Source organism: Bombina bombina, chromosome 2 (genome assembly GCF_027579735.1).
Source record: "Bombina bombina isolate aBomBom1 chromosome 2, aBomBom1.pri, whole genome shotgun sequence".
In the NCBI taxonomy this organism is placed as follows: domain Eukaryota; kingdom Metazoa; phylum Chordata; class Amphibia; order Anura; family Bombinatoridae; genus Bombina; species Bombina bombina.
This window is the reverse complement of record NC_069500.1, coordinates 1121635340-1121655632: the sequence shown is the minus strand read 5'-3', so window position 1 is coordinate 1121655632 and position 20293 is coordinate 1121635340.

Sequence of the window (20293 nt, the reverse complement as noted above, 5' to 3'; positions counted from 1 at the left end):
AATTTGACAGGTACATTTTTATTTAAGTTATGGAAATTGTAATTTTAATCTAATGTTAGGGGGACGTTAGGTTTAGGGGTTACTAGTTTAATTTATTTTATTGCGATATGGGGGCTTTTAGTTTAGAGGTTAATAGTTTACTTTAGTATATTTCGTTGTGGGGGGCTTGTGGTTTAGGGGTTAATAGGTTTATTATAGTGGCAGCAGTGTAGGTCTTAATAACTTTAATATAGTGGGGGCGATGTGGGCGGACGGCAGATTATGGGTCAATTATATTTAAATAGTGTTTGCGATGCGGGAGGGCAGTGGTTTAGGAGTTAATACGTTTATTATAGTGGTGACCATGTCGGGGAGCGGCGGAATAGGGGTTAATACATTTTTTTTTTAGTGGCGGCGATGTCAGGAGCGCAGATTAGGGGTTAATAAAGTTAATATAGTATTTGCGATGCGGGAGAGCCTCGTTTAGGGGTTAATAGGTAGTTTATGGGTGTTTAGTGTACTTTGTAGCAGTTTAGTTATGAGTTTTATGTAACAGTTTTGTAGCGTAAAACTCATAACTACTGCTTTTAGATGGCGCTACAGATCTTGTCGTTATAGACTGGAATTCAGGTTTTTTAGCCTCACCGCAAAACTCATAATACCAGCGCTATGGAAATCCCATGAAAAAACGTAATTTTTTACGTGTGCAGGACTGACGTTGCGTTACAGGCTAAAAGGCTGGCGGTACAGCTATACCGACAAGACTTGTAATGGCTGCGCTGCTGTTTCAAAGCTGAAAATGCCATATTTTCAGCGTTAAAAGACGAACGCTCAGACTTGTAATCTAGCTGTATGCAAACAAGAGGAACCAGCAAAAAACAACATCCTGAGGGGGGTTGTTTATGTTGCTTGAAATACAATGAACTCTTGTCAGCTACTTACCTGTGTACTTTGACCATTTAATACTTCCCCTATAACTTGTCATACCAGCTGTATAACATTAAATATATCGGAAATTGCACATTTAGGTTTATCCTAACAACTGCAAATGAAAATTTTAGTAACTAAATGGTCCTTGTGTATACAGAGAGATAAGTAAGCTTGCTCTTTCTGCATGTTCTAATGGACAATGGATTGAAGTTTCAACAAGCAAGGATGACTATTTGAAATACAATTTGCCATACTTGTTATACTCTGCAGCTGGCTTAATATCTGTGATGAGAGCAGGATGTGATGTCACTTGTTTGGGGGCGGTGCTTAGGTCCGGTAGTCTGTGTTGCAGTTAGTTAGTGAAATCAACCTGACTAGATGTATGTTTCTATGCTCTGTAATAAAATAGAGTTGTACCATCATTGCTGTGTCCTGCATATGTCCTGCATCTCATGACATGGTGTCAGAAGTTCTGGCCTGCACTTCTGTTCCTGATCGATTACAATGTCAAAGTTTACCCCACCTGAACCTTTTGACTTCTCTCAGCCTGCAGCTTGGCCCACATGGCGTCAGCGGTTTCAGCGCTTCAGGATTGCTTCCAAACTGAACAAGGAGAGTGGTGATGTACATTTTAATTCTCTTTTATACTCTATTGGGAAAGATGTGGAGCCAGTGTTTAATGCTTTTACTTTCCAAGAAGGGGAAGAATTTAACTTTGATATAGTTATGGATAAACTCAGTGCCCACTTTGTGCCCAAAAGAAATGTGATTCATGAGAGAGCTTGTTTTCACAAACGTAATCAGCGTGTAGGAGAATCTGTGGAGTCATTTGTGCGCAGCCTGTATGAACTAGCTGAATTCTGTGAGTTTGGTGTTGCTAAAGAAGAGCAAATCAGAGACAGAATAGTTATTGGAATTGCAGATGCTGAAGTCTCACTGAAGCTGCAGTTAGAGCCTGATTTAACATTAGATGGGGCTATTAGGATGGCCCACCAGAGTGAACTGGTGAAAAAGCAGAGTGCTGATCTGAGGTCTGAGAGTATTGTGGATGAAGTGCAACAGTCCAGGAAAACTGCTAGTGAAAGGCACAGTGTGAGCGGTAGATCTAAAATAATGGAAAGGCCTAGAAGTGGATGTGCCCAGCATGCCCGATGCACACGGTGCTACCGTGCCCATGATCAGAGTGTTATATGCCCGGCCAGAGATAAAAGATGCAGAAAATGTAACAGAATGGATCATTTTGAAGTGGTGTATAAAACTGAATACATTAAGGAGATGCAGGTGGACAGTGACCAGGAGGGTCAGGAAATGTCTTTTGTGGGGTCTGTTGTGGAACGGCCAAGCTCAGAGGAAGATTGGAAAGTTACTTTTACTGTAATGGGAGCCAAAGTTGATTTTAAGATTGACACAGGAGCAGATATCACTGTAATGTCTTTTGCTGCATTTATGAAACTGCCTCGGCAGCCCCAGCTGGCGAAGGTTACTACAAACGTCCATAGTCCTGGTGGCCGCATTGATTGTGTGGGGAAATTTCTTGCCAGCTGTGAGTACAAGCAAAGAACGTTCACTATGTGGGTGCATGTGATTCGAGGTTAGTGTGTTAGCAATTTATTCAGCAGAAAAGCAGCCTGTGACTTGGGCCTCGTGGCCGGAGTGAATGAGATTTCTGAAGACATGTTTGGCGAGTTGGGCCTACTGAATTGCAAACCAGTCCATATAGCACTTAAAAGTGACGCAGTCCCATACAGTATTTCTACTCCCCGTAGAATTTCATTCCCGCTCATGCCTCAAGTGGAGAAGGAGCTTATGCGCATGAAGTCTATGGGGGTTATTGAAGAGGTTGTTGAAGTGACTGATTGGTGTGCCCCCATTGTTCCAGTTGCAAAGAAAAACGGAAAGGTGCGCATCTGTGTGGACCTGAAAAGGTTGAATGAGGCAGTGAAGAGAGAGAGATTTGTGCTGCCAACATTAGAAGATATAGCTCCAAAGTTGGCTGGATCCAAAGTGTCGCAAACTGACTACCTTTATCACACCGGTAGGTCAGTTCTGCTTCTGCAGACTCCCCTTAGGGATATCCTCTGCTCCTGAAATCTTTCAAAGGGAAATGTGTTCTCTCCTGAGTGACTACGTGGGCACAGCGATCTTCATGGATGACATTCTAGTGTATGGGTCTACAGTGGAGGAGCATGATCAGCATTTAAGTTGTGTGCTACAGGCTATCAAAGAGTCTGGGCTGAAGCTGAATAAAGAAAAATGCCATTTTAGGAAAACTGAATTATGTTACTTTGGGCATATCATCAATGGGGATGGCATCAAGCCAGACCCAGAGAAAATTTGTGCTATTGAACAGATGAAAAGTCCTTCTGATGTGCATGAGCTGAGACAGATATTGGGCCTTGTAAATTACGTGGGCAAGTTTCTTCCAGATTTATCAACAGTTTTACACCCTATCACAGAGTTGCTTAAGAAAGACGTGGCCTGGGTCTGGGGACCTTCACAAGAAAAAGCTTTTATGCAGGCCAAGTCCCTGCTGGGGTCTGCCCCAGTGCTGGGGTTCTACAACCCTTCAAAAAAGACTGTGGTTAGTGCCGATGCAAGCAGTTATGGGTTGGGGGCTGCTCTCCTGCAGTTAAATGAAAATAAACTACAGCCCATCGCCTACTGTTCCCGCACACTGACGGCTGCGGAGTCAAAATATGCTCAAATTGAGAATGAGTGCCTGGCTGCAGTTTGGGCCTGTGAGTGCTTTCAGCATTATCTAGTGGGTTTGGAGAAATTTAGTCTGGAAACTGACCACAAACCGCTAGTTCCTCTAATCAACTCTTATGATATCTACAAAACACCCTTAAGATGCCAGAGACTTTTAATGAGACTGCTCAGGTTCAATGTTCAGGCAGTGCATGTGCTGGGGAAACAACTGGTTGTGGCGGATACACTATCCAGGTTCCCACTGGCTGCTGAAGAATCCTCCACTGAATCTGAGGTGAAAGTGTATGTTGATTCAGTTCTGGCCTCTAAGTCCATTTCTTCAAGGAAACTGGAGGAAATAAAGAAAGAAACATATTTGGACACAAATCTGCAAGAGGTTATAAAGTACATAAAAGAAGGCTGGCCCGAGAGCCCGGCATCCTGGATATGTTTAAGTGCTTACCAGCCAGAGAGGTCGCAGCTCACGGAGTTGGAGGGGTTGGTGCTGTTCCAAGACCGCATCGTAATTCCTGTCAGCATGAGGAAGGAGATGTTAAACAGGATTCACAATGGCCACTTAGGCATTACAAAGTGCAGAGAAAGGGCAGCTACAGCTGTGTGGTGGCCTGGCATCAGCTCCGACATTGCAAATCACGTGTCTAAATGTGCCTTTTGCCGGGAACGCCGGCCTACGCAGAGAAGGGAGCCCTTGATTTCTACTCCGCTGCCTGCAGGGCCGTGGCAGAAAATAGCTGCTGATTTGTGTGAACTGCACGGGAAAAAGTTCCTTGTTGTGATCGACTACTATTCCAGGTATTTGGAAATTGCACCCCTGAATGATATCACAAGTCAATCCATTATCATTCGCCTGGAGAGCTTGTTCGCCCGGTGGGGCATTCCAATGGAGCTGGTGAGTGATAATGGTATGCAGTTCGCTTCTACAGAGTTCAGTGCTTTCAGCAGGGAATATGACTTTGTACATTCCATGACAAGTCCACATTATCCGCAGGCCAACGGAATGGCTGAAAGGGCAGTTCAAACAACAAAATTCATTCTAAAGCAATCTGAGCCGTACCTAGCCCTCTTGTCATACAGGGCGACACCCATTCAAGCCACCGGGTTTAGCCCGGCACAGCTGATGCTAGGACGCCAGATTCGCACCACTTTACCCTCAGTGGGTGTCTTCAAGCTGCCTGGCCCTGTTCCTCGGGACGAAGTCCTTAGGAGGGATGAAGAGGCCAAAAAGGGTTATCGTTTCTTCTACGACAGGAGACATTCTGTCAGGTCCTTACAGGAACTAAATGCGGGGCAAACTGTCAGAATTTAACTGGATGATGAGAAGAAATGAAAGACGCCTGCAACGGTAATTGGCCGCTCTCCAGAACCAAGGTCTTATACAGTCTTTACTGAGGGAGGGACGGTTACACGCCGTAAACGAAGACATCTTCAGCCTGTACCTGAGAGTCTGGAACTGGATGCCTCAGTACCACCGCCGGTGGGATCCCCTGTTCTAAGAGTGGTGCCTTCCCCCCAGCAAGATCACAGCGGGGATACATCTTTGCCTCCAGCGGACTCTTATTCGCCATCTTCTGTATCAGAGGACAGTTCATGCAAAGTTACATCAAGCGGAAGAGTGGTGAAACTTCCGGCCCGATATAGGGACTGACTTTAGCTAGAACAGTGACCGGAAGTATGGGCAGAATAATCCCATGGTCACTGTGGACTAGGGTAGTCTACCCCGATGTCCAAGTCAGGATGTAATTTATGTGTTTATATTTTCTGAACCAATTTGTTTATATATATTGTTTGAAAAAAAATGTTGTTGTATACTCTGTTCGTATACCTTGTTATTTGTTATATTCAAATGTATGCTTCACCTTTGAAAAAGGGGAAGATGTGATGAGAGCAGGATGTGATGTCACTAGTTTGGGGGCGGGGCTTAGGTCTGGTAGTCTGTGTCGCAGTTAGTTAGTGAAATCAACCTGACTAGATGTATGTTTCTATGCTCTGTAATAAAATAGAGTTGTACCATCATTGCTGTGTCCTGCATATGTCCTGCATCTCATGACAATATCATTGAACTAATTACTAATTACACTTATCCTCAAAAAATCTCTTAATCCATCATCCCTATCTAACTACCGCCCTATTTTCCTACTCCCTCTCACCTCAAAACTTCTGGAAAGGTTCGTATATATACGTTTATCATATTTCCTCACATTAAATTCCCTCCTCGATCCACTACAATCTGGATTTCGCCCACAACTTTCCACAGAAACTGCAATCATTAAGGTTACTAATGATCTAATTGCAGTAAAATCAAAAGGCCACTTTTCTTTGTTAATCCTTCTTGATCTATCTGCAGAATTTGACACTATTTACGACACTATCTTGCTCCAAACCTTCAGCTTCTATGAGATAACTCTCTTGTGGCTCTTCTCTTACCTGTCTAACCGAACCTTTGGTGTTACCATTTCTGCACATCCTCTGACCCTTTTCCACTTTCTGTTGGGGTACCACAAGGCTCTGTCCTTGGTCCCCTTCTCTTATAAGGTTATAAATCATCCTTAGGTTCCTTTATATAGTTCCATGGGTTTCAATACCATTTGTATGCTGATGATGCCCAAATCTACATCCCTGCACCAGACCTTACTAACTCATGTCACTAACTGTCTTTCTAATATTTTATCCTGGATGCCCCCTCACTAATTTAAGATAAATCTCTCAAAAACTGAGCTCATTATTTCCCCCCTTCTTCCAAAATCCTTACCCCCAAAAGTCTCTAACTGTTGATAATAACATCATTACCCCAACCCGCATGCCTGATGTCTTGGGATCACACTTGACTCAGATCTCCCTTTTATTCCCCACATCCAGTCTTTTGCCAATTCTTGCCACCTCCACCTTAAAAACATCTCTAAAATTCTCCACTTCCTCACACGAGACACAAGACTTTAATCCAATCTCTCATCATTTCCTGCCTTGACTATTGCAACTCCATCCCCTCCGGCCTCCATAGCTGCCATCTATCTCCCTTACAATCGATAATAAATGCTTCTGCCAGGCTTATTTTCCTTACACGTCGCTTCTCATCTGCTGCACCTTTCTGCTAGTCCCTTCACTGGCTTCCACTAACCTCCAGAATAAAACAAAAAATCCTGACTTTTAAAGCTCTCAATAACACTGGTCCACCCTATATTTCCAACCTTGTCTCCAGATACTCTCCTTCCTGTTCCCTTCCCTCTGTTCATGAAATCCTTCTCTCCTCCTCTCTTATTAACTCCTCACACACCCATCTACAAGACTTCTCCAGACTGGCCCCTATTTTGTGGAGCTCTACACAACTCTCCCCTAGTTTTAAAAATTTCAAGTGTTCCTTAAAGACTCACTGTTCAGGGATGCATGTAATAATACACTTACATTTTCCTATCTTTGTTCCTCTCCTCGTTTAGCTTTAGCCTTGAACCCCCTTAGCATGTAAGCCTACGAACCTAGCTGCTTTGTAGACAGGGCCGGATTTACATCTCAGGTGGCTGTAGGCACAAAAACCTGAACCTTTTTTTTATTATTACTTAGGACAACTAAAAATAAATATTAGATGTAAAATTACATTTTCCCTTTTATGGAGATATACAAATACTTACACCAATTGCAAAATTTGTTGTAATGGAAGCTACACCAAAAATCAATATTCACTTGACTCAAATGGCCATACAATTTCTATTATGTATAACAAAAACAAATCATGTTAAACTTTTAATGCAAAATATTCTAAAGAAAACCCTATTTAAAGGGACATAAAATGTGACAGTTTGCTGGGCATTTTATTATTGCACTAGTGCTTGCACAGAAGTGTGTTAGCCTCTTGCAAAAGAGTTAAACACATAGTCAATGTCAGTTCTGAGACAGCAATACACATCTGTGCAGACCCAGATGGGCTCATAGGACATGTTTATTGACAAGCCATTAGTGTATTGCTTTTCTGGAGATGACTTTGACTATGTGCTTAACATTTTGTTGGAGTTAAACACAGTTTTGTGTAAACAATAGCAATATTAAAACTAGCAGCATGCAAGCTCATCGCCATCAACAACCTGTGCAGCCAGTGGAAGAAAATATAAAATGTAGGTATTTTTTTCCACTACATGAAAAAAATCTTGTAAACTCTGATATTTTTGGTACAAATACACACAGATGTTACATTTATTTTGTTCTGAAATATAAATATCATATGATGTTGCTCTCAAAGGAAAACATGGAATGTTGTAAATTATATGTAATCCAGGGGTCAACAAATGTGTTTAAAATTAGATTTTAGAATTTCAATTTACCACAATACAAAAATACCACACTTACTTGATAAAAGAACAGATTAACAATTTTTAATGTTATGTGTGTGTATGTGTAAATATATATATATATATATATATATATATATATATATGTGTGTGTGTGATGTGTATGTGTATGTATATATATATATATATATATATATATATACACATACATATACATACATACAAACAAATATGCCATGTGAGTGGTTTATACACATACACATTTTACAGCCTTACAATCTACAAACTTTGTTGTCAAAGTTCCCTAAAGGCTGTAAATCACAATTGGCTTTTGTAATAAAGAGCAGAGCAGCTAGTCCCACATAACCTCTACACCTCCAAGGCCTTTATAGAACAAAAACATTCATCCTGAAGCAGAATTTAAACTCCTGGCTATAAAAAAGTAATACAGCACATAAAAGTGAATACACTGCAACCCTCTCTGGTAGCCAAGGGGTTAAAGTGCTCAGCTTGTTATGTTTTCATTCTAGGCAGCATTAGAAGCCTTGTACAGTCCTAACCTGTTCTGAAGCTTTCATTCCTCAATAAAAAGTTTCTGCACCACATCAGCATGGAGCTTGGCTGTGTAAGGCAACAGAAGTACATAAAATAAAATGCCTGGCGAAAATGGGAGGGGTTTAGTTTTAATCTTTGCCCCTCTCTCCTTCATGGCTCCCTCAACTGCTGTAACATATTCCCAATGAAACACTCGACTTTGTAGGCACCTGGCAGCACAATTCTTACTAAAATAAATGCCCTCATTAAAAAAAAAAAAAAATTTTTTTTTTTTTTTTTTAATAACTGACAGGCAGGCGCCCCTCACTGCAAGGCGCCTGTAGGCACATGCCTACTGTGCCTAATGGGAAATTCGGCCCTGTTTGTAGATCACCTTCATGAGAGATGATTTACAACAGTGAAACTCTTGGCAGGGCCCTCTATCCCTTTGTCTCTCATAATTGTCACCTTGCATATTAGGCCCATGTCTTTAGCGCTGTGGAATCTTTTGGCGCTCTACAAATAACTGATAATAATAATAATATTAATATTTATTGAACAACCCAGAGAGGAAAGCAATTTTACTATACAGTGTACCTTTAATATAGACAAATTATTGTGTAACACTAAGCTGCTCTTGATTAGAAATAAAACCTTACATATTGTGCTAATAGAGTTAAATGATGTTAAAGTACTAATTTTTAATACAACCTTTGCAATGCAATGGTAAATGACTGAATGTTAAAAATATATAAAACATTGATTTAGTGTATCTTTGATTTGTGAACTGTACCTACCACTCCAGTCTCTCTTTCTCTCTCTCTCTCTCTCTCTCTCTCTCTCTCTCTCTCTCTCTCTCTCTCTCAATGTCTTTAATAGTGTATAACTAATTTTCTCCTCAAAATAGTTTAAGTGTCACATAATAGACGCACCTATTGATAGTTACATATTCCCTCATTGTTTTTAATAGTTGACAATATTAACTATATGTTCCCATGAGGAACCCTCCGGTTTTATCAAGGATCTAGCTAGAGTATTTTGACCTCAATCAAACTTTAAGCGTACAATGCATTAATGTGTTAGATTTGAACTTAATACCAATATGAAAATAGCAACCTCTTGCCAAAACTTCAACTGTGTTTTATTCTTCACCAGTTTCTCATAGACCAGTTACCATAGAGTCTTTAACTTAAAATAAAAAAGCCCATAAAATATAGAGGAAAGGGCCTTTGTAGCCACAGTAACATTAAAGGATTACTTTCTGTTATAATTTTTAAGCTAAACAACTAACATATTAAAGTTAATAAACATTAATTAAAACCTACTGACCTATATTTTCTCCAAAATGAAGTTTCATAACGTTCTAAAAGTTATATCTTTTATTCGCCGATGATGTCACGTTATCCTGCCCACTATTTTCAGCACTGCATGTTCAAAATACTTAAACCAATAACTTTCAGCTAGATTTAGAGTTTTGTCGGTAACGACCCACGTAGCTAACGCTGGCTTTTTTCTGGCCGCACCTTTTAAATAACTCTGGTATTGAGAGTCCACAGAATGGCTGCGTTAGGCTCCAAAAAAGGAGCGTAGAGCATATTTAACGCCACTGCAACTCTCGATACCAGAGTTGCTTACGGAAGCGGCCAGCTTAAAAAACGTGCTTGTGCACGATTCCCCCATAGAAAACAATGGGGCTGTTTGAGCTGAAAAAAAACCTAACACCTGCAAAAAAGCCGCGTTCAGCTACTAACGCAGCCCCATTGTTTGCTATGGAGAAACACTTCCTACGTCTGCACCTAACACTCTAACATGTACCCCGAGTCTAAACACCCCTAACCTTACACTTATTAACCCCTAATCTGCCGCCCCCGCTATCGCTGACCCCTGCATATTATTATTAACCCCTAATCTGCCGCTCCGTAAACCGCCGCTACTTACATTATCCCTATGTACCCTTAATTTGCTGCCCTAACATCGCCGACCCCTATATTATATTTATTAACCCCTAATCTGCCCCCCACAACGTCGCCTCCACCTGCCTACACTTATTAACCCCTAATCTGCCGACCGGACCGCACCGCGATTATAATAAAGTTATTAACCCCTAATCGGCCTCACTAACCCTATAATAAATAGTATTAACCACTAATCTGCCCTCCCTAACATCGCCGACACCTAACTTCAAACATTAACTCCTAATCTGCCGACTGGAGCTCACTGCTATTCTAATAAATGTATTAACCCCTAAAGCTAAGTCTAACCCTAACACTAACACCCCCTTAACTTAAATATAATTTAAATCTAACGAAATTAATTAACTCTTATTAAATAAATTATTCCTATTTAAAGCTAAATACTTACCTGTAAAATAACTCCTAATATAGCTACAATATAAATTATAATTATATTATAGCTATTTTAGGATTTATATTTATTTTACAGGTAACTTTGTATTTATTTTAACCAGGTACAATAGCTATTAAATAGTTAAGAACTATTTAATAGCTAAAATAGTTAAAATAATTACAAAATTACCTGTAAAATAAATCCTAACCTAAGTTACAATTAAACCTAACACTACACTATCAATAAATAAATTAAATAAAATACCTACAATTACCTACAATTAAACCTAACACTACACTATCAATAAATTAATTAAATACAATACCTACAAATAACTACAATGAAATAAACTAACTAAAGTACAAAAAGTAAAAAAGAACTAAGTTACAAAAAATAAAAAAATATTTACAAACATAAGAAAAATATTACAACAATTTTAAACTAATTACACCTACTCTAAGCCCCCTAATAAAATAACAAAGCCCCCCAAAATAAAAAATGCCCTACCCTATTCTAAATTACAAAAGTTCAAAGCTCTTTTACCTTACCAGCCCTGAACAGGGCCCTTTGCGGGGCATGCCCCAAGAAATTCAGCTCTTTTTCCTGTAAAAAAACACATACAATACCCCCCCCCCCAACATTACAACCCACCACCCACATACCCCTAATCTAACCCAAACCCCCCTTAAATAAACCTAACACTAAGCCCCTGAAGATCTTCCTACCTTGTCTTCACCTCACCGGGTATCACACCGATCTGTCCTGGCTCCGATATCTTCATCCATCCCAAGAGGGGGCTAGACATCCATCATCCGACGGCTGAAGAAGTCCAGAAGAGGGTCCAAAGTCTTCATCCTATCCGGGAAGAAGAGTAGATCCGGACCGGCAACCATCTTCTTCCAAGCGGCATCTTCTATCTTCATCCGATGAGGACCGGCTCGATCTTGAAGACCTCCACCGCGGACCCATCTTCTTCCGACGACGACTTCCCGACAAATGATGGTTCCTTTAAGGGACGTCATCCAAGATGGCGTCCCTCAAATTCCGATTGGCTGATAGGATTCTATCAGCCAATCGGAATTAAGGTAGGAAAATTCTGATTGGCTGATGGAATCAGCCAATCAGAATCAAGTTCAATCCGATTGGCTGATTCAATCAGCCAATCAGATTGAGCTCGCATTATATTGGCTGTTCCGATCAGCCAATAGAATGCGAGCTCAATCTGATTGGCTGATCGGATCAGCCAATCGGATTGAACTTGATTCTGATTGGCTGATTCCATCAGCCAATCAGAATTTTCCTACCTTAATTCCGATAGGATTCTATCAGCCAATCAGCCAATCGGAATTCGAGGGACGCCATCTTGGATGACGTCCCTTAAAGGAACCATCATTCGTCGGGAAGTCGTCGTCGGAAGAAGATGGGTCCGTGGTGGAGGTCTTCAAGATGGAGCCGGTCCTCATCGGATGAAGATAGAAGATGTCGCTTGGAAGAAGATGGTTGCCGGTCCGGATCTACTCTTCTTCCCGGATAGGATGAAGACTTTGGACCCTCTTCTGGACTTCTTCAGCCGTTGGATGATGGATGTCTAGCCCCCGCTTGGGCTTAGATGAAGATTTCGGAGCCTGGAACGATCGGTGATACCTGGCATGGTGAAGACAAGGTTTATTTAAGGGGGGTTTGGGTTAGATTAGGGGTATGTGGGTGGTGGGTTGTAATGTTGGGGGGGTGTATTGTATGTTTTTTTTTACAGGCAAAAGAGCTGAATTCTTTGGGGCATGCCCCGCAAAGGGCCCTGTTCAGGGCTAGTAAGGTAAAAGAGCTTTGAACTTTTGTAATTTAGAATAGGGTAGGGCATTTTTTTATTTTGGGGGTCTTTGTTATTTTATTAGGGGGCTTTAGAGTAGGTGTAATTAGTTTAAAATTGTTGTAATATTTTTCTGATGTTTGTAAATATTTTTTTTTTTTTTTGTAACTTAGTTCTTTTTTATTTTTTGTACTTTAGTTAGTTTATTTCATTGTAGTTATTTGTAGATATTGTATTTAATTAATTTATTGATAGTGTAGTGTTAGGTTTAATTGTAGGTAATTGTAGGTATTTTATTTAATTAATTTATTGATAGTGTAGTGTTAGGTTTAATTGTAACTTAGGTTAGGATTTATTTTACAGGTAATTTTGTAATTATTTTAACTAGGTAGCTATGAAATAGTTCTTAACTATTTAATAGCTATTGTACCTGGTTAAAATAAATACAAAGTTACCTGTAAAATAAATATAAATCCTAAAATAGCTATAATATAATTATAATTTATATTGTAGCTATATTAGGGTTTATTTTACAGGTAAGTATTTAGCTTTAAATAGGAATAATTAATTTAATAAGAGTTAATTTATTTTGTTAGATTTAAATTATATTTAATTTAGGGGGGTGTTAGTGTTAGGGTTAGACTTAGCTTTAGGGGTTAATACATTTATTAGAATAGCGGCGAGATTCGGTCGGCAGATTAGGGGTTAATAATTGAAGTTATGTGTCGGCGATGTTAGGGAGGGCAGATTAGGGGTTAATACTATTTATTATAGGGTTATTGAGGCGGGAGTGAGGCGGATTAGGGGTTAATAACTTTATTATAGTAGCAGTGAGATCCGCTCGGCAGATTAGGGGTTAATAAGTGTAGGCAGGTGGAGGCGACGTTGAGGGGAGCAGATTAGGGGTTAATAAATATAATATAGGGGTCGGCGGTGTTAGGGGCAGCAGATTAGGGGTACATAGCTATAATGTAGGTGGCGGCTCTTTGCGGTCGGCAGATTAGGGGTTAATTATTGTAGGTAGGTGGCGGCGACGTTGTGGGGGGCAGATTAGGGGTTAATATATATAATATAGGGGTCGGCGGTGTTAGGGGCAGCAGATTAGGGTTACATAAGTATAACGTAGGTGGCGGTCGGCAGATTAGGGGTTAAAAAAATTGAATCGAGTGGCGGCGATGTGGGGGGACCTCGGTTTAGGGGTACATAGGTAGTTTATGGGTGTTAGTGTACTTTAGAGCACAGTAGTTAAGAGCTTTATAAACCGGCGTTAGCCCAGAAAGCTCTTAACTACTGACTTTTTTCTGCGGCTGGAGTTTTGTCGTTAGAATTCTAACGCTCACTTCAGCCAAGACTCTAAATACCGGAGTTAGAAAGATCCCATTGAAAAGATAGGATATGCAATTGACGTAAGGGGATCTGCGGTATGGAAAAGTCGCGGCTGAAAAGTGAGCGTTAGACCCTTTCCTGACTGACTCCAAATACCGGCGGCAGCCTAAATCCAGCGTTAGGAGCCTCTAACGCTGGTTTTCCAGGCTACCGCCAAACTCTAAATCTAGGCCTTTGTGTTTAAAGCGCTATTTTGAAACCTAGGTATTGTAAACGGATTGGTACAGAGCAAAGGATACCCATGGAGTGGGTTTGGAAAACAATTAAATTTGCAGACAAGATTTCTGATATACGGTAGAGATATGTTAATGAAATGCTATTGATAAAAAGCGTATTTGAGGTAGTTAGTTAGCAACAGGCATAGAAAATATTTACTTATAGTGGCCCTTTAAAGGGACATTATACACTTGTTTTTTCTTTGCATAAATGTTTTGTAGATTCTCTATTTATATAGCCCATAAAGTTATTTATTTTTTTTAAATGTATAGTTTTGCTTATTTTTAAATAACATTGCTCTGATTTTCAGACTCCTAACCAAGCCCCAAAGTTTTAGGAGAATACTGATGTACTCCTCCTCCAGCTTGCTCCTGTATGTGTAAAGAGTCTTTTCATATGAGAGGAATGGGAGGGGGGAGTGTCTGTTATTTCCCACTTGCAGTGGGCTTTCCAACTACCTTTTCAACAGAGCTAAGCTGGCAGCTTCTAAGTAAGTTTTTAAACGGTTTTGTACTGGATTTTTATAAGTATCTGTGCACATTATTCTATATAGTAGTGTCTATTACATGCAGTTATATGAAAATTGGTGTATACTGTCCCTTTAAGGTTTATATCCAAATCTGATTTTCTTTTATTATAACGTTAAGGTTTTTTAAGATATCCAAATCAGGACAATATTCTTAGAAGATACAGGCAAGTTATACAATGATGCGTGTGCAAAATTAAAATCAGCTTTGCTGGTTTATATGGCCAGTTCTAACTGGCACGGACAATTATCTTGGGAAGATCATATACATATGTGTTTGTTTTTTATTACAGTTCTTTTACCTGAATTTAAATTAGAGCCAATAGCTATAAATAACATTTATCTTTTTCATGTGTCTTAACATGCCTCTTGTCACATTTAATAAAATCATACAACTCAAATAAAACTTTGAAAATTCTGCCCTATAAGAGACTAACGGCTAGATTTAGAGTTTTGTCGGTAACGACCCGCGTAGCTAATGCATGCTTTTTTTTCCCCGCACCTTTTAAATACCGCTGGTATTTAGAGTTCACAGAAGGGCTGCGTTTTCAGTGTGTTAGGCTCCAAAAAAGGAGCGTAGAGCATAATTTACCACCACTGCAACTCTCGATACCAGCGGTGCTTACGGACGCGGCCAGCTTCAAAAACGTGCTCGTGCACAATTCCCCCATAGGAAACAATGGGGCAGTTTGAGCTGAAAAAAACCCTGCAAAAAAGCAGCGTTAAGCTCCTAACGCAGCTCCATTGTTTCCTATGGGGAAACACTTCCTAAGTCTGCACCTAACACCCTAACATGTACCCCGAGTCTAAACACCCCTAGCCTTACACTTATTAACCCCTAATCTGCCGCCCCCGCTATCGCTGACACCTGCATTATATTATTAACCCCTAATCTGCCGCTCCGTACACCGCCGCAACCTACATTATAGTTATGTACCCCTAATCTGCTGCCCCTAACACCGCCGACCCCTATATTATATTTATTAACCCCTAATCTGCCGACCGGACCTCGTCGCTACTCTAATAAATGTATTAACCCCTAAAGCTAAGTCTAACCATAACCCTAACACCCCCCTAAGTTAAATATAATTTTATTCTAACGAAATAAATTAACTCTTATTAAATAAATTATTCCTATTTAAAGCTAAATACTTACCTGTAAAATAAATCCTAATATAGCTACAATATAAATTATAATTATATTGTAGCGATTTATATTTATTTTACAGGCAACTTTGTATTTATTTTAACCAGGTACAATAGCTATTAAATAGTTAATAACTATTTAATAGCTACCTAGTTAAAATAATTACAAAATTACCTGTAAAAAAAATCCTAACCTAAGTTACAATTAACCCAACACAAATACAGTGGCACCACAACGGCGACCTTTTCTTTATTAGTATTAGCTGACAAAAACCCTTGTTCTTGTCTACATTCTTATTATAGCAGAAAAGTTGGTGCTGTGCAGTATGTAATATACTGAGCAAAAAAAGAGGGGGTTGTAGAGCTTAGGGGAGCTCTATTTATTTTTAAAACTTTACCTAGAATTGTGAGCCTATATAGGTGGGAATAGATACAATACCAATACTTAATAATCGTAACAAACAAACTTACAAATAATGTTACTTGGTTAAAAATTGAGCTATCGCTAATTCAGACCAATTAGAATGTATCTAGTTACACACTATTAGAGAGGAATCTTATTTAAACCTGGCTACTTAATCTAAGCGGCATACTGGCACTTTATGTAGGGAATATGTTTGATACCAATCGACTTTAACTAAGAAGTCAGGCAAACGATCATTGTAAGTGCTAACGTACTGCTGATTTTGCTGCAACTAGTAATAATTTAGTTACTATTGTTATAAAGAACCAATAGGATTGACAATATTATTGAAGCACAAAATAATAAAATAACTTCTTAACAAGTGGCTTCATAAGTGGATACATTTCTTTAGCGGCATCAAGTACAAACCCGATATCTACCGGCACAGTTATAGGACTATAAAAAAACCTATTACACCAGTACATTTTTTATAGATGCACGCTTAGCCATCGCAAATCTACTTGCTTATATTCTGCAATTCATTGCATACAAACCTTGTCTCCTATAGTACTATCCCACTGGTATAATAGTGGATAAACTTTATCTCTAATAGAAAGCAAATAATCAGTAATTTTATTAACTCAAGGCACTGGTAATGAGATATATGAGATGTAAATGACGTATTCAGTGTAGAAAATATACTCCTACCTGACAATTCAGGAAAAATATTCTAACCTGATATGCCGAACTAACTTATATGCTAATACATACCACTACAGTAATATTAAGAAACTAAGCCAGAACTATATTGCAAGATTAAGTAATAAGACACAGACACCACTTTATCTAAATTGATCTTTATTTTTAGAAACCAATATGGAAAACTTACTATAAAATCATACAGTTGGTGCTAAGCGTGTTTTTATTGCCTCAATATTAGCTCAAGGATAATATGAAAGTGATACTAAAGTGATATCACACAGTTACTAAAACCATAGAAAAGTATTCATAAGGAGTTACATGCAATTCGCATGCTCCTAAAGTCACATCATCCAGTATTAACTCAAATACTACATGAATATGATACTATGTGAATAAATAATGTGATGTCACACAGTCACAAACAATATATACAAATACACTCACAAAGGGTTGTGCGCTATTTGAACACTCTGAAATCTATTGTGTGCTATTTGAATGCTTTGAAATCTATTATTTCAACTCTAGTATAATATGAACATGATGGTACAAGCACAAATAAAGTGATACCACACAGCCATAAAAGTGCATATAAACACTTATAAGGTGTCACGTTCTATCTATATGCTTTGAAAATACATAATCACAACATATCTTGTGAATAAAATAACAATATTGATCCTCACTACCTATTATTTATTTGTCTAATAGTGGTCATAGATATAGCTCCCCACCTATAATAATTCCTTATATTACTGTGGACATATCAAAGGCTTACTGATAATTCAGGAATAGGCTTTCAATTCTTTGGTTGTTTTTAATTGTGAGTTTTATTTTAAATATACCAAATAAAAGTCATATTTTAATTTTCCCAAATTTCTCCACTACTAGTCCAGGCTTAGAGTGCTATATGTGCAGTCTTTTGAGAGGTCCCTTCCTCTTTTTTGCTCAGTAAGTTACAATTAAACCTAACACTACACTAGCAATAAATTAATTACCGTAAATAAAATACCTACAATTAAATACAATTAAACCTAACACTACACTATCAATAAATTAATTAAATACAATACCTACAAATAAATACAATTAAATAAACTAACTAAAGTACAAAAAAATAAAAAAGAACTAAGTTACAAAAAATAAAAAAATATTTACAAACATTAGAAAAATATTACAACACTTTTAAACTAATTACACCTACTCTAAGCCCCCTAATAAAATAACAAAGACCCCCAAAATAAAAAAAATGCCCTACCCTATTCTAAAATTAAAATAGAAAAGCTCTTTTACCTTACCAGCCCTGAACAGGGCCCTTTGCGGGGCATGCCCCAAAGAATTCAGCTCTTTTGCCTGTAAAAAAACCATACAATACCCCCCCCAACATTACAACCCACCACCCACATACCCCTAATCTAACCCAAACCCCCCTTAAATAAACCTAACACTAAGCCCCTGAAGATCTCCCTACCTTGTCTTCACCACACCGGGTCCCGATCTGTCCAGAAGAGCCTCCGATGTCTTGATCCAAGCCCAAGCGGGGGGCTGAAGACATCCATCCTCCGGCTGAAGTCTTGATCCAAGCGGGCAGAAGAGGACATCCGGACCGGCAAACATCTTCATCCAAGCCGCATCTTCTATGTTCTTCCATCAGATGACGACCGGCTGATCTTCAAGACCTCCAGCGCAGATCCATCCTCTTCTTCCGACGACTAGACAACGAATGAAGGTTCCTTTAAGGGACGTCATCCAAGATGGCGTCCCTCGAATTCCGATTGGCTGATAGGATTCTATCAGCCAATCGGAATTAAGGTAGGAAAATTCTGATTGGCTGATGGAATCAGCCAATCAGATTCAAGTTCAATCCGATTGGCTGATTGGATCAGCCAAACAGATTGAGCTCACATTCTATTGGCTGATCGGAACAGCCAATAGAATGCAAGCTCAATCTGATTGGCTGATTGGATCAGCCAATCGGATTGAACTTGAATCTGATTGGCTGATTCCACTGCCACATTGGCAATGCCAAAGCCATATAAGTCTGCTATTTCTGAACAAAGGGGATCCCAAAGAAGCTTTTACAACAATTTGTGCCATAATAGCACAAGCTGTTTGTAAATACTTTCAGTGAGAAACCTAAAATTGTGAAAAATGATTTTTTTTTTAATTGTTTGCTCGCATTTGGCGGTGAAATAGTGGCATAAAATAAATCAAAATGGGCCTAGATCAATACTTGGGGTTGTCTACTACACAACCCTAAAGCTAAAATTAACCATGCAAGCTCACTACAACCTACCTAATTAACCCCTTCACTGCTGGGCATAATTTACGTGTGGTGCGCAGCAGCATTTAGCGGCCTTCTAATTACCAAAAAGCAACCCCAAAGCCATATCAGGCCTCGCTTCCATTGAGTTGTTAAAAATGGAGCCGTAAGCTACCGAAGCGGACGACAGCTAAAAGTAATTTACGGCTCCATTTTAGTACCAGGTTTCCATTGAAAAGATTAGCGTGTTGCGCGCAGTCGCTCTTTTCGGCCGTACGTAAGTTTGCGTTGCCAACCGATGTCGGATTTGTCGAAAAGCGCGCCATAACAAGTGCATTGCCATGGTAACCCGACCTCTGTCTATAAGAATAACGGTCTGCGCTCTTTACCTGTGATCGCCTCTAGAGAGAAAGACACGGGAGCTAGTTGCGTTGGTAGGAGTTTTGGGTTTTTGAGAGTTGATTGAGAGTTAGTGGAGAGTTTGATATTTTATTTTCATATATTCTTATTGTAGGCCTCATATAATATTAGGAACACACACACACATTCATACATTAGTTAATTAACACACATTAGTTTATACACACAAACACACACACACACTTTTATTTGATACAAACACATTCACATTTTTTTTTTATTTCATTAACCCCCATATCCCCATCTTCCTTTATTACTCCTTTCATTAATCCCCTTATTCCACTTCCCATCCCCCCTTTGACTACCCTTCCCTTCCTCACTATATAACTTTTTTTTTTATATACATTTTGCCCATCCTATTTTTTTGTTTTTACATCCCATATTTTTTGTTTTATTTGACTATATAGCCCACCCCTTTCTTCATTTGCATCCCTTATTATTTTTCTATAATTTTGTTATAATCCTCTTTAGTTTTTCCTTTTTCATTTACATCCCTTTGTTTATTTTCACCCCCACATTTTATTTTTATTTTGAGGGATATAGAATAGAGATAGTTAGGGTCTAGATAGGTTAGGTAGTTAGTTTTGGGGATATTTAATTTAAGGTTTAGTTAGGTGAATTAGTGTAGTTAGGTAAGCTAGGGACTTTAGTG